This window comes from Bos javanicus, chromosome 9 (genome assembly GCF_032452875.1).
Source record: "Bos javanicus breed banteng chromosome 9, ARS-OSU_banteng_1.0, whole genome shotgun sequence".
NCBI classification, from domain to species: domain Eukaryota; kingdom Metazoa; phylum Chordata; class Mammalia; order Artiodactyla; family Bovidae; genus Bos; species Bos javanicus.
In genome coordinates this window covers 56,786,304-56,801,239 of record NC_083876.1, presented here as the reverse complement: position 1 = coordinate 56,801,239, position 14,936 = coordinate 56,786,304, and the positions used below count along the sequence as shown (strand labels likewise).

The 14,936-nt window shown below is 36.1% G+C and overlaps 1 protein-coding gene across 5 annotated transcripts in view; it reads right to left on the bottom strand.

Annotated features, from left to right (window-relative positions):
- Window positions 1-14,936, bottom strand: part of EPHA7 (EPH receptor A7) — a 208,864-nt gene that overhangs the window by 120,790 nt on the left and 73,138 nt on the right. The gene's annotated exons all lie outside the window — the stretch shown is intronic.

Below are 14,936 nucleotides of genomic sequence, written 5' to 3'. Positions count from 1 at the left end.
GGCTGCTGGGTCTGGTCCACTAGCAGGCAATCTGGCCCCTGAGTACCCCGAGTGGTCAGGATGTCAGTCTCAGCGAAGAAGAGTCCCCGCCAGAGTCGCCATTTGTTGCAGGAAGGCGGACCCCTTCCAGGGCCCGAAACTGGGCTATTGTCTAACACTCAGAAATGACTTGTCCAAGGAGACACATGTGCTGACAAAGCAAGAGATTTTATTGGGAAAGGGCACCCGGGTGGAGAGCAGTAGGGTAAGGGAACCCAGGAGAACAAATATATGAGAGACCCATAAATGCATAGTTTATCTTAACAGAATTAACACCTTTTCTTTTATGACCTCTGTTTTTGAGATTATCAGGTTCTCAAAGATGAAATTTCTGTGAGGCTATATTTGGGTTCTTAGTGATGTCAGGGATGTGTGAAAATAGGCTGAAGTGACAAAACAAGGAGAAAACAAGGTTATTATAATGTATTAGAAGAGAACAAAGGCAGTCCTTTTCTCCAACAAAATTCAGACTCATAATCTATTTTAGAGTCTTTACCAGTCTGATAAATGTTGTATGAAATCAGCATAAAAAGTAATCTATTACATTTCAATTCAGCCAGCGCTGAGCACTTACATCACATATGTCATAGTGTAAGGCTTTGTTCTGAACCATGACAAATACGATTATGACATTCTCTACCCCAAGTTGTCTATCAGAATTGTGTCTCACGGCTGGAAATTGTTAAATCCTTGGACTTTATTCTTGCCTCCATTCTGTTGACCTCCTGTGACATTTAATTCTATGATCAACTGACTCAGGAAATTTTCCTTCTTTGGTTACTGTGACAGCCTCCTATTCAACTGGCCTAGGTACTCCTTTTTGATTTTCATCATGTGTTTTTGATATTGTACCAGTTCTCTCCCAAACTTTTAAATTCTAGCTCTACCCCCACTTTCCCACCAAAGGCCATTCATTAACTCATCAACTATAGGTTTACGACTCCCAAATCTATAACATTTTTCACCGACATTTGAACATCCATTTGCTTAGGAATGTATATGTGCTCACAAAATGTATTAAATTAAAACATACATATAGTTATAACTTCATATACATGGCTATAAATACAGTAGATCACATGTGACATAGCCTGATGTAACAGGAGCTAAGGGTGTTGTGTTTAAGAGTATTAGCAGCATTTCAATAAACTATGCAATAGGGATATGGCTTAATCAGCATCTTTGCATTTGTCATCATGCATATTCACCATTATGAATGCTATACTCAGACAATGTTCTACATCTTTTTTTAAAAATTTTTTATTATTTTTAATATAAATTTATTTATTTTAATTGGAGGTTAATTACTTTACAATATTGTATTGGTTTTGCCATACATCAACATGAATCTGCCACAGGTATACACTTCATCTTTCTATATGCTGAAGTTAACGATCAAATATTATTAAAATTCAGGACACTAATTATCTGATATCAACATGCTATGGATAATTAAGAACTGCCTGTGTTAAAGCTAAGCTAATTGTTTTTCACAGATCTCCTCTGGTCCTTGCGTCATTAAAAGGCAAGCAACCACAGGACTGCATGCACATCTCTACACAGTACTTTGTCTCAGAAGGTATATCATCCATCCTGCCTTCTCCCTGATTAATTTTTGTTAAGTTGCAGCATTACCTCTCCCTTTGTGACTGACTCCTTTGTAAATGGAGTGCAAGAAATTTGGATAATTTTTTCTGGGTTTTTACCTCTTAATTATTTCTTGCTTACAAGAGCATTTGCTAAGTTGTTTGAGTCATGTCTGACTCTTTGAGACCCTGTGGACTGTAGCCTGCCAGGCTCCTCTGCCCATGGGAATCTCCAGGCAAGAAAATGGGAGAAGGTTCCCATGTCCTCCTCCAGGGGATATTTCTGACCCAGGGATTGACCCTGGGTCTCTTCTCCTGCATTGGCAGGCAGGTTCATTACCACTAGTGCCTGCTGCTGCTGCTGCTGCGTTGCTTCAGCCGTATCCGACTCTGTGCGACCCCATAGACGGCAGCCCATCAGGCTCCCCTGTCCCTGGGATTCTCCAGGCAAGAATACTGGAGTGGGTTGCCATTTCCTTCTCCAATGCATGAAAGTGAAAAGTGAAAGTGAAGTCGTTCATTCATGTCCGACCCTTAGCGACCCCATGGACTGCAGCCCACCAGGCTCCTCTGTTCATGGGATTTTCCAGGCAAGAGTACTGGAGTGGGGTGCCATCGCCTTCTCCACTAGTGCCACCTAGGAGGAGGCCCTTTACAACAGCATAAAGGAAACCAAAGTCATAAAACAGTTTGAATTGAAACAAGCAGCAACCAGGCTTTCATAGTACTAATTGACAGATCTGAAAAGCAAGATCTCCATAGTGTTCTCTCCTTTACCTTATAACTTAGGTCAGTTGGTTAATGATCCTCTTGGATCAATGTCTTTTCTATATAGCTCTAATTTACCACATTGCTTGATTAGTACAGATGTTTTTGTGGATGGTTCTGCATCATTCCACCAGGTAGCTTGTTTGAATCAAATTTGCTTCAATTCATCATCACCAATGAAGCAAAGAATAAAATAATCAACATTTACTCTCTTAAAACCAATACTGAAAACAGAACAACCAAATGCTATTTGCAAAGCAGAAACAGAGACACAGACAACAGAACTAGAGAACAAACAACAAATGGAAAAAGGCGGGGATGGGATGAATTGGGAGATTGGGATACATCTATGCTACTATGTATAAAATAGATAACTAATGAGAACCTACTCTATAGCAGAGAGAATTCTACTCTGTGTTCTGTGGTGATTATATGGGAAGGAAATTAAAAAACAAGGGGATATATGTATACATATGGCAGATTCACTTTGCTGTACAGCAAAAACTGACACAGTATGTAAAGCAATTATACACCAATAATTTTTTAAACAAATAATTAAATAAAAAATAAAAACTATCTCTTACCTGTCTCATGTCCCTCAGGTCATCCAGGGCTTAAAATGATGTGTGTGGTGGGGTGTAGCAGTGCAGGAAATGAAACTGGGGAGAAAACCTAAATATGTACTTCAAGTTTATAGGTAGAAGTTTTTGCTTTTTTAATTGAGGTATAATTGACATATAACATTATATTAGTTTCTTCAGATGTTCATCATCAACATCGTCATCATCATCACCATTACCAATTAACATTATATGTACTTGTCTATATATGAATAATGTATGAAATTACCATCCATTGGCTTTTCATTCTCTGAAATGCAGCCTATTGATTTCCTGCTCTTAAATGAAGTTTTTCTGAAGCTGTGTCTGTCTTCATTATGCTATTCCTTTGGGATAATGGTTATGATAGTTTGCCCTATAACAACTAAGCAAACAACTCACAGATCAAAGCCTTTTTGTACTGTGGAACAATACCAAGTAAATTAGGTAACTGGTTTTGGTCAACTAAGGATCAACCAAAAATCACTTCTTGGTTCAATTTATATTGAAAATCTTTTACCAATATGTTAGTTTATATTCTCAGCAGAACAATCTTATTACGTTACATATATTTTTCTATTTATTATTTATGATTATATAATACCTCCAAAAAAAGAGACTGAATTCAATATATATTGACTCAGGATTGTAACCTGAAAAAAATTTGCACATTTTACATTACTCCCTGCTGTAACTTGTTTTATCATCTTTTTCTCCCTAAAAGTAAAGAGTAGGTGGTTTGGTTAGTCATATTTCAGTTAAAATAGATTTTTTATATCTCACTTGAACACTTTTGACTTTTAAAGAAAAGTAACTGTTTCTTTATAAATAATATTCTAGTGGATATATTTTCAATTTTCTATAATCACTAATCTACAAACTGACAGTAGCAAAATGAAGGATTTTCTATTAAAGACAATGCATACAATAAGAATTACTTTACATAATTCCATCATTATGGAGTATTCCAGGATAATGAACCTAACGGGCAGTCATATTTTTTGCAGAGTCTGTTTAGAGGAAGCTCAAATTTAACAAGTTACAAATTTAAATATCCAAAACATAGAGTTATAATTTTTTTTTCCACTAGAGAATCCTGAAATAGCACTCACTTCTTAATCATGTAGAAATTGCTAGTTTAAAATTGCCAAGAATATGACAAACTTGCTCAAGCTTGAAAATCAGGGACAAAATTCATAAGTTATTTCATATTGAATGTTCTGCTACCATCAATGTAGCACTTTCTATAATTTATGAGATAATGAATTTGCTCTGTTAAAAAAAAACTATCTTGAATGTTAAAAGGAAAATATTACTATTGGTCCTTCCAGTACTTACTTTAATGCATCACACTAAATTAATTTAGTACTTTTTGATGAGGAGAAATCACAGAAATGCATAAAATGTCTACAACTCCCACTCCTTGACCTAGCCACAAAATTGTGTTCACACCTTAACTGTTGTCATTCATATGGAAAATAAATTCAGTTCAGTTCAGTTACTCAGTTGTGTCCGACTCTTTGCAACCCCATGGACTGCAGCACACCAGGCCTCCCTGTCCATCACCAACTCCCAGAGTTTACCCAAACTCATATCTATTGAGTCAGAGATGCCATCCAATCATCTCATCCTCTGTCATCCCCTTCTCCTTCTGCCTTCAATCTTTCCTAGCACCAGGGCTTTTCAAATGAGTCAGCTCTTTGCATCAGGTGGCCAAAGTATTGGCGTTTCAGCTTCAACATCAGTCCTTCCAATGAACACTCAGGACTGCTCTCCTTTAGGATGGACTGCTTGGATCTCCTTGCAGTCCAGTAATTTTCTTCAAATGATAGGATGGAACTATATTATCTCAGGAATGGGTATTTGTATTAGTCTACTCAGTCTACCATCAATTTGCTATCTTAAAAAAGCAAATTAATTTTCCCAAAGTTCTGGAAGCTGGAAGTCCCAGATTAATGTCCAGTAGGGTTCAGGTTTGCATGAGGCTTCTCTTTCTGGCTTGTAGATCAAGCCAGATGTTGTGGTGATGTACTCATTGACCTTTCCTCATTGCAAGTGTATGGAGAGAGAGCCAGTTCTCTTGTGCTGTTTATGGTAAGGACACTAATCTTATGGGATTAGGGCCCCAACCTTTTGACCTCATTTAACCTTAATTACCTCCTTTCAGTCCCTGCCTTCAAATATACTGTGGTCACGTTGAGGATAATGCTTCAACATAAAAATTTGGGGAAAGACATAACTCAGTCCACAGCAGTATTATATCTGAGTTATTGCACATATAAAGTTCTTTCCTCAGACACATAAACATTATTATCACAAAACAACAATTTTGAGATTAAAGAATTTAAGAAAAGATCAAGATGTATTGAAATAAAAACATGACTCTTAAAACATACTAGGTTTCTTTCAAATGTTAACAGAGTTCTTTCATTCAATAGTACATAGATCAACTTACAGTCCTAACAATATAAGTGTAAATAGTTCATTACAAATATTTATAAAATCAGAAAAAGGTGGATTTGACAATTTACAAAGATACTGAGACTAGAAGGTGGGACTACGATGAAGGTATGGGGTGTAAACACAGGTGCTTATAGACATTTCCTTACACATATTTTAATTAAGAAATATCATAGAACTGCTATGTGCTATAGTCTTAAACAGTTATAAAACTACACAAATGAAAAAATATTAAAAATAAGCTATAAAAAGTTGATAACATGTGCTTAAAATAGTAGTCTTAAGCACTGATGAAAAATCTCCAATGTTGGTCTCTGTTCATGCTTTTACTACATTTGATATCATTTAAAAAGAAATCAACTCCATTTTCAGTAAGTTTTCAAAATATGGAGCAGTATGTATGTGTACTAAATCACTTCAGTCATGTCTGACTCTTTGCAACCCTGTAGACTGTAGATTTCCAGGCTCTTGTGTCCATGGGATTCTCCAGCCAAGAATATTGTAGTGGGTTGCCATGCCCTGCTCTAGTGAATATTCCTGACCCAGGGATCGAATTCACATCTCTTATGTCTCCTGCATTGGCAGGCAGGTTCTTTACCACTAGAGCTCCATGGGAAGCCCATGGAGAAGTAAGTATACAAGATTTCAAAGTTAAATGGGACTTGTATCTTAATATTTCATAATAAGGTTCCTTCAAGCTTTTGTTCTCAATCTCTACTAAATACTAACATATGGATGAAAACTCATTTTAAGATTTTAAATATATTTATAGCTTCAAGACAAAATCACGAAAATTTTATACTTCAAATCATTATCTTAGTCACTGCATAATTTAAATAAAAATTTATTAAATTTGAACTAAGCTAACCCTTTATATATTAATCTTGATAATCTTAGAAAGTCTCTTTACATGAAAATAGATAACTAATTTACGGATTTAATTCAACAAGTTTACTAAGCATGTACTTTGGGCCCTATACATAGTAGAGGCTAGAGAATAATACCAAAGATGGCACTGTTTCTTTACACTATGAATTCTAACAGGAAAGACAAATATTTCACAGATATTATGAGAAAATGCATGAGATCCTTACTGTAAGATCATATCACAAAAAGACATAACTGTTTCCCAAATTTTTGTTGTGAATTTGGGATGTGAAGATGCTATGTAGGCATATGGGTCTTTACGTTTAAAGTGATTAGCACACACTAAGTACTCAGTAGTGTTCAGTTCAGTCACTCAGTCGTGTCCGACTCTTTGCGACCCCATGGACTGCAGCCGGCCAAGCTTCCCTGTCCATCACCAACTCCCGGAGCTTGCTCAAACTATAGTTGTCAGTATTAATACCACATGGCCGTATTTCTTATAATGAAAATTTTACTAAAATAGTATTCAAAAAATCTTCTTTTATACAGATGTCTTAATTACTGATATATATTGATGAAAAACTGTAAATGGATCTAAATGTACACTTTTAAATCAAAGATGTCACAAAAATACTCAAAATAAAGCATTAAATTTCTCTAACATAGTCTAAATCTCCTACTTGTTAAGCAAAGCATATAAATTTCTGAAATGTCATGCCCTCCAGTAAAAATTAGCATGACTGAATCCTGCTATGCCATTCAGATACATCAGGTTTATCAAATAACTAGAAACAGAAATGCACATTTTGAATGGGTTACTGTTAAAGGAATCTCACTCAGTTGATTCTTCTGCTGCAGACTGCATAAGCATGTATATTTTATAAGCGTGTATATTCTTCTGCTGCAGACTGCATAAGTAATGTATATTTTAACAACATTAACACTATTTCTAAAAAAATTTTTGTTGTCACTGTTTTTTTGTTTTTTTTTTCATTTATATCCTGTTTCACCTTATGGCAATTGCGGCATTTAATAATATTCAGTAAATCTCTCAAACAAGAAACTATATTTTCTTAACATTATGTTCCCTTAAAATATAAGTTAAGCTTATAGATTTCTAAGAAATCTCAACATACATAAACTTATATGGAATTAGTTGCTTTTACTTAAAGGATATATAACTTGATGCCCTACTTTTTAAAATCATTGAAAAGAGATGATCTGAATTAATTTATCAATATGAGAAAAATCATCACAGTTGAGTTACATTAATGAATGGGAGTGAAGATATTTCTGACAAATACAGAAAATGATTTTTGGTTCTCTTTTTTTTTGTAGAATTTTACTCACCTGTAATGTTATATAATATGACTCTATGGTTATATTTCATTTGGAACATTATGTAAAGTTCAAAAATCTAAGTAAAGGGAATACTGAAGCAAAGCTTAATTTTAACAGAGAAATAGATCTGGGCATTTGAAAACACAAGGGAAATTAGTCAAGATATGAAGGGATGTCTCTGAAGTTTCTTAAAGGGGGGTAATAAAATCATAGCTGTTGCTATTCAATCACTAATTCATTTCTGACTCTGTGACCCCATGGACTTTAACCCACTAGGCTCCTCCGTCCATGGAATTTCCCAGGCAAGAATACTGGAGTGGGTTGTCACCTCCTTCTCTGAGGGATCTCCCCAGGGGAGATCTAGGGATCAATCCACCTCTATTTCTTAGCAGGCGGATTCTTTACCACTGAGCCAGATGGGAAGCGCATAAAATCATAGATAGGAGGCAAATAATACAGTTACCAATACTTCCTTCTCAGAGACTATATGTGTTATTAATATTTTCAGGAAACAAAACTTCATAGGAGTCACCCTTTCAATGATTGAGGAATACTCTATCACCAAACCATTGAATCACTCTCCAAATTCCCATGTAAAGGATTGTAGAGCTAAATTCTTTAAGGTAGTAGCCATGACAAGATTACATAATATAATAATTTTGAGGTAAGCAGTATACTTGATTACAATACTCTGGGTCACCACTTTATAATTGCCATGTGACATTACTATGTCTAAGTTGCAACATTTTACCTGTAATTGGTATTGATACCTGTCTTACTAACTTTACAAATTTACTTCAAATTTTAATGATACAGTATGTATATAAGTGCCATAAAAATCATTCATTCATATACAACAAAACTGAAGATAAGAAAAAGAAAATAGTTATTTTTTTGATAGAGATTCTCTGAGATAGCTTTGTAGAGAAATTACGGGTCTCTACCTTGACATGTCAGCTTTGCCGATACTTTCTCATACTTTCTGAAAATGTTTTCTACATATCTGCTTTCCAAAGGAATGCAATGGCAACCCACTCCAGTACTCTTGCCTGGAAAACCCATGGACGGAGGAGCCTGGTAGGCTGCAGTCCATGGGGTCGCGAAGAGTCGGACATGACTGAGTGACTTCACTTTCACTTTTCACTTTCATGCATTGGAGAAGGAAATGGCAACCCACTTCAGTGCCTGGAGAATCCCAGGGATGGGGGAGCCTGGTGGGCTGCTGTCTGTGGGGTCACACAGAGTCGGACACGACTGAAGCGACTTAGCAGCAACAGCAGCAGCAAAGGAATTAAGGCTAAGCAGGGTATTTAAAAACCATAAAAACTGCTATATGGAATACATCAAATGTTCTGTGAAGATACACAAAAAATATAAACCAGGGTTAGTTATGTAACTTGCCTATTCAAAACATCCTGTTCCCACTATTCCCTCCTCCAATTAGAAAGGTCTTCTTTCTTAAAAATAAACTTTCCCATTAGTTCTTCCCAAAAAGCTCTATTCATCCAGTTTATACCACTTATTCTCTAAACACACTCTAAACTTTGCCCCTTGTATTCTTTGACATGATTTAGTTATATGTAATGTATGTTATGAGAGATGGCCCCATTCCCTTTGGTGAAGGAATGAAAAAAGAATTTGCTAGCTGCTGAGACAGCTGCTCGAAAACAGACCTCAGTTCCCTGTCCCCTTTTAGAATTTCCTTGTCTCAAAAATGACACCTTCCTAGAGGAGCCTGCAGTCAATGCCTGTGTGACAAAGAGGTATAAAAGCTTGCTACTCTCTTTTCAAATTGGGATAATCTGATGATCCCTTACAGGTGGAGAATTCCCATGGAGTTGACAGAGGATTCAAATGAGACTGTATCATGGCTCAACTTCTCTTCTGCTCAGTTCCACTCCCTTCTTTCTCTTCAGATACTGCTGATTCCAATTACAAACCCTAACACAATTCCTGCAAGAATCTCTGTCACACTGTCTGCTTCCTAGAGAGCCCAATTTGGGAAATTAATCCTCTTTTAAGAGGTTATAGCTTTCATCCTTAATTAAGCATTGTAAGTCATAGATCTCATTAAAAATGATAGTATCTGTACACATATTACTCAGCTATCAATAATCAGCAGTCAACCTTGCACTGTGCAAGGTACAGTTTGTACTCTATTATGATTGTCCATTTAATTATGGACACAAGATGAGCTCTTTGAGGTATTCTGTCTCAGACCTCTCTCCTTTACTATGGAGGACTACACGAGTCCAAAGACATTAAGTGATTCAACATGATACTCTTTTTGTGTACCTTTTACATTTAAAAAGTACCAGAAAATATATTGTGTTTACTCACTAGTAATTCTTATCATTCAGTTCAGTTCAGTTGCTCATGTCTGATTCTTTGCAATCCCATGGACTGCAGCACACCAGGCTTCCCTGTTCATCGCCAACTCCCAGAGCTTGCTCAAACTCATGTCCATTGAGTTAGTGATGCCATCCAACCATCTCATCCTCTGTCATCCCCTTCTCCTCCTTCCTTCAATCTTTCCCAGCATCAGGGTCTTTTCCAATGAGTAAGTTCTTCCCAATTATTATAATTGTTGTAGTGTAATAACACATTCATTTTACTCTAATAAATGTTACAGGTATTAAGTTAAAAGCTAATTTTTCTAATAATATGAGGAGTTAAGTAGCATGATCCCATCTATTTAGGAGAAAATTCAAGTTAAAGAGGTAAAATATCTTATCTAATGTGAAGTAATCATGTCATCAAATATCAAATCCTATGCCTTTTCCATTCATGTCTGAATGTTTTCACTCATAAAATCACTTAACTTTTCTTGCATGTGACTAGCTTCCTCATTGGAATTAACTGCACAACATGAGTAATACAGAAAGAACTGTGCTAGATGGTAAAGACCCAAACATAACATAATTATTGACCTGAAGAATAATTGCTAAGTCTCTTACATCTCTTGGCGGGAAACCACATATTATAATTTTATGTTTTCTAACAAAGCTAAAAATTATCTGATTGTCTAAGGGATCCCACAGTGAATCAAGGTATTACAGACAGAGACAGTAATTTTAGGGTGAGCTGTTTTTACTAACTTTTCTGCAGCCCATTTTGGTGTGTTAATGCAGTTGATCTGTGTGAGGAAGGTAGTAGCGATTATTGTTTTCATGGGGCAAGTCCTCCTGACAGCTCAGAAAATGAATTACTCATCCTCTTTCTGGCAAAATCATATTCATTCTAAAGTTCTAGATTGATTGGCATCTTTTCTGTGATGACTCCCTTTCTTTCCACAGAAGAAAATGATTCCTTCTTTGAGGTTCTAGATTTTGTTCCTAATCTTGTTCTACAGCATGTATCACATTATATTCAGGTACCCTCTCGTTAGTTGTATAAGTTAATATACATTGGCTACAGTAATGGCTCCTCATAAGGACAGGACCATTCTTTGCTCTCCTGTTCTCAGGATCCCACACAGTGCTAGACATAAATTGACTTATATTGACAATACTACTCAGAACAGTTGTCTGAATTAATGTTCTGAAAAGTAGCAATTAAATAGTTACCTCTTCAGAACACTTATGCAATTATCAAGACCATATCTGTTCCAGAGAGTCTTCCACTGTAAGGAAGAATGAGAATCATAACATCATAAATCAAATGCATGTGCTTTCCCCCTTACACACACACACATACACATCTCCAATGTACAAGTTTGATCTGTGTGACTTCACCCTAATAGATCAATATCCTCTGAACAAAACAACAACAAAAAAGAATACATTTTAGCCAGCTTGTGTAGGTCATATGTTCCTGATAAGCAAACACAAAAACTCTCTAAATATAAAATCATATATTATGTTTCTCTGAACTTCCTGATGTTCAAGCTGGTTTTAGAAAAGGCAGAGGAACCAGAGATCAAATTGCCAACATCCGTTGGATCGTCGAAAGAGCAAGAGAGTTTCAGAAAAACATCTATTTCTGCTTTATTGACTATGCCAAAGCCTTTGACTGTGTGGATCACAATAAACTGTGGAAAATTCTGAAAGAGATGGGAATACCAGACCACCTGATCTGCCTCTTGAGAAATTTGTATGCAGGTCAGGAAGCAACAGTTAGAACTGGACATGGAACAACAGACTGGTTCCAAAGAGGAAAAGGAGTTCGTCAAGGCTGTATACTGTCACCCTGTTTATTTAACTTATATGCAGAGTACATCATGAGAAACGCTGGACTGGAAGAAACACAAACTGGAATCAAGATTGCCGGGAGAAATATCAATAACCTCAGATATGCAGCTGGCACCACCCTTATGGCAGAAAGTGAAGAGGAACTAAAAAGCCTCTTGATGAAAGTGAAAGTGGAGAGTGAAAAAGTTGGCTTAAAGCTCAACATTCAGAAAACAAAGATCATGGCATCCGGTCCCATCACTTCAAGGGAAATAGATGGGGAAACAGTGGAAACAGTGTCAGACTTTATTTTTCTGGGCTCCAAAATCACTGCAGATGGTGACTGCAGCCATGAAATTAAAAGACGCTTACTCCTTGGAAGAAAAGTTATGACCAACCTAGATAGCATATTCAAAAGCAGAGACATTACTTTGCCAACAAAGGTTCATCTAGTCAAGGCTATGGTTTTTCCTGTGGTCATGTATGGATGTGAGAGTTGGACTGTGAAGAAGGCTGAGTGCTGAAGAATTGATGCTTTTGAATTGTGGTGTTGGAGAAGACTCTTGAGAGTCCTTTGGACTACAAGGAGATCCAACCAGTCCATTCTAAAGGAGATCAGCCCTGGGATTCCTTTCAAAGGAATGATGCTAAAGCTGAAACTCCAGTACTTTGGCCACCTCATGCGAAGAGTTGACTCATTGGAAAAGACTCTGATGCTGGGAGGGATTGGGGGCAAGAGAAGGGGATGACAGAGGATGAGATGGCTGGATGGCATCACTGACTTGATGGACATGAGTCTGAGTGAACTCCAGGAGTTGGTGATGGACAGGGAGGCCTGCCGTGCTGCAATTCATGGGGTCGCAAAGAGTCGGACATGACTGAGCGACTGATCTGATCTGATACATGTCTCATCTTAAAGTTAATTATTTTTTAAAATAAGAATCTGTCTTAAGATAACCTGTGACTGAAAAAAATTAATTTCTCCCTCCTGCCATGCTATAACACACAGTTGCCAATTCTGGGCCTCGATTATATGCCCCACCTCAGACACATGACAGTGGATAATGATTATAGTCTGCTTTGCCTTGGCAGGTCCACAAAGTGTTGCATAAAAGAGGATTAATCAGCAATCATTATGCTCCTCACTGAAATAACACTTTTATGACAATAAAGAGTTTAAAATTTTCTCCAGCATCTCGTTAACAGGATAATACAGGAGCACACACACCATTTTATCTCCATTTTACTCACGTAGAACCTCTGTGGTCCACCCAAAAGTATTTACCTCGTAAGTGGCAACAGGGGCTAGTATACAGGTCCTTAAAGACCTATAACCCTACTACTATCCTGAGGAAAGGACAAAGGGTCTTCAGTGCACTTCCATTTCCACAAATGCTGCTATGGAGGGTCCTGAGCTTCAGACTTCAAATTTAATAGAAAAAGAACTACAAAGTATACACACAGTCTTTCAAACACTGCCTGATGATTTTCCATTCTTACTCTCTCATCTTGCCCAAACACATGCAGATTCTTTTTGTCCCAGTGGGTTGCTGATGAGTGTAATAACTGACCAGAGACCCTTAAATTCATTATTGAAGTGACTGCAGCATATACTAGGTGGGAGGTAATGCAGTTTGGTTAATGTAGAATGAGAATTTTAAGGATCATTGTAGGTTTCCATGGATGATCATAAATATGGGCAAAGTTTCAAATCATTCTTCTCTTAGAAAAAGGAAAAATATTGATGATGTGGGGAGGAGGGAGTGGGTATCAATTTAACTGAACAATAATCACTAATATATTTTATATTTAATGCTAAAATATATATAATAACTTTAAAAATTACCACAGCTTGCTGCCTTATTAATGTACTTCTTATTGAAAGCAGAAAAAGCTAAAAGTATATATTCGTGGGTTTTTAGCATTTGAGATGTATGTAGTTGGGACTAGGCAATTGTGAAATAATATTTTAACATAAAAGTACAAACCTAGTTTTTTTTTTTAAGCTGTATTGTATTTATTCTTTTTAAAATGTTAATAGCTTTTTTGAGATATAATTTTCATTCCATAAAATTTATGCATTTTAAGTACAAAATTCAACATTTTTAAGTATATTTACAGAGCTGTATAACCACAGCAATCTAATTTTTATACATTTAAATTACTCCCCAAAGCAAACAAACCTAGTTTACTCTTAACCAGGGTAAACACGGGATAAAGCCATTTTACTTAACTACTATAAGGTAGTTGATTCAGGAATTTATGGAAAATCTACGACCTATTTAGGCTGTGAATTGTTAGCTTGAAAAATTAAATAATAGTCATTTAAAGAGCAAGAAAACAGATTCCCAAAGTGGTCTCTCTGACAAACTCAACTTGTGGTATCAGTTCACTATCTTTAGGTTGAATTCAAAAATAAATAAAAACATCCCTTCTTATACTTGTTATCAGCAGGAATAGAGCAGTTTTTCTAGCTCAGCAGACCTAAGAGTTTTTATTAATGATTCCAAAGATAGCTTTAGGGTCACAAACAAGAACCCAAAATGTTTCAGAATCACTTACTGTAATGTTATGATGACAAATTTCAATATAAAGCAACACAAGTAAAAATATCTAGCGACAACAGCATTTTAAAAGAATGGTAAATGAAGTGAGGCTAAATAAAATGAGTCAATACAAGTATTAGTTAAATCAGTTACTTCTTTTGTCCAATTTTTGAAGATTTAAAAGTTTCTATGCTGTTTTACCTCCAGATGTCAGCTTTTACATTAAGAAATCTGATTTGCAATAGCCTTTTAAACAAACATCAAAACGAAGCCTTTAAAATAGGAACTCATTAATCTGTTCAAAATGGTAAGCATAAGACTTATGCATAGGTTTCATTGTACAGATATGATTTAAATAGATAACATTTTATTAAAATTGGTATAGATATGAAGAATAGATTAGTTTATGTCCAGGAATCTGTAATAATAATGTCTGTTGACAGCTAGCCAAAGAGTAAGAATACCTTGTTATAACCTTATTATGATGCTTACACAACTCAGTACTCCGGTACAGGTCTAATTTTATTAATGACAATGACATAGCACTTGGCTACATTGACT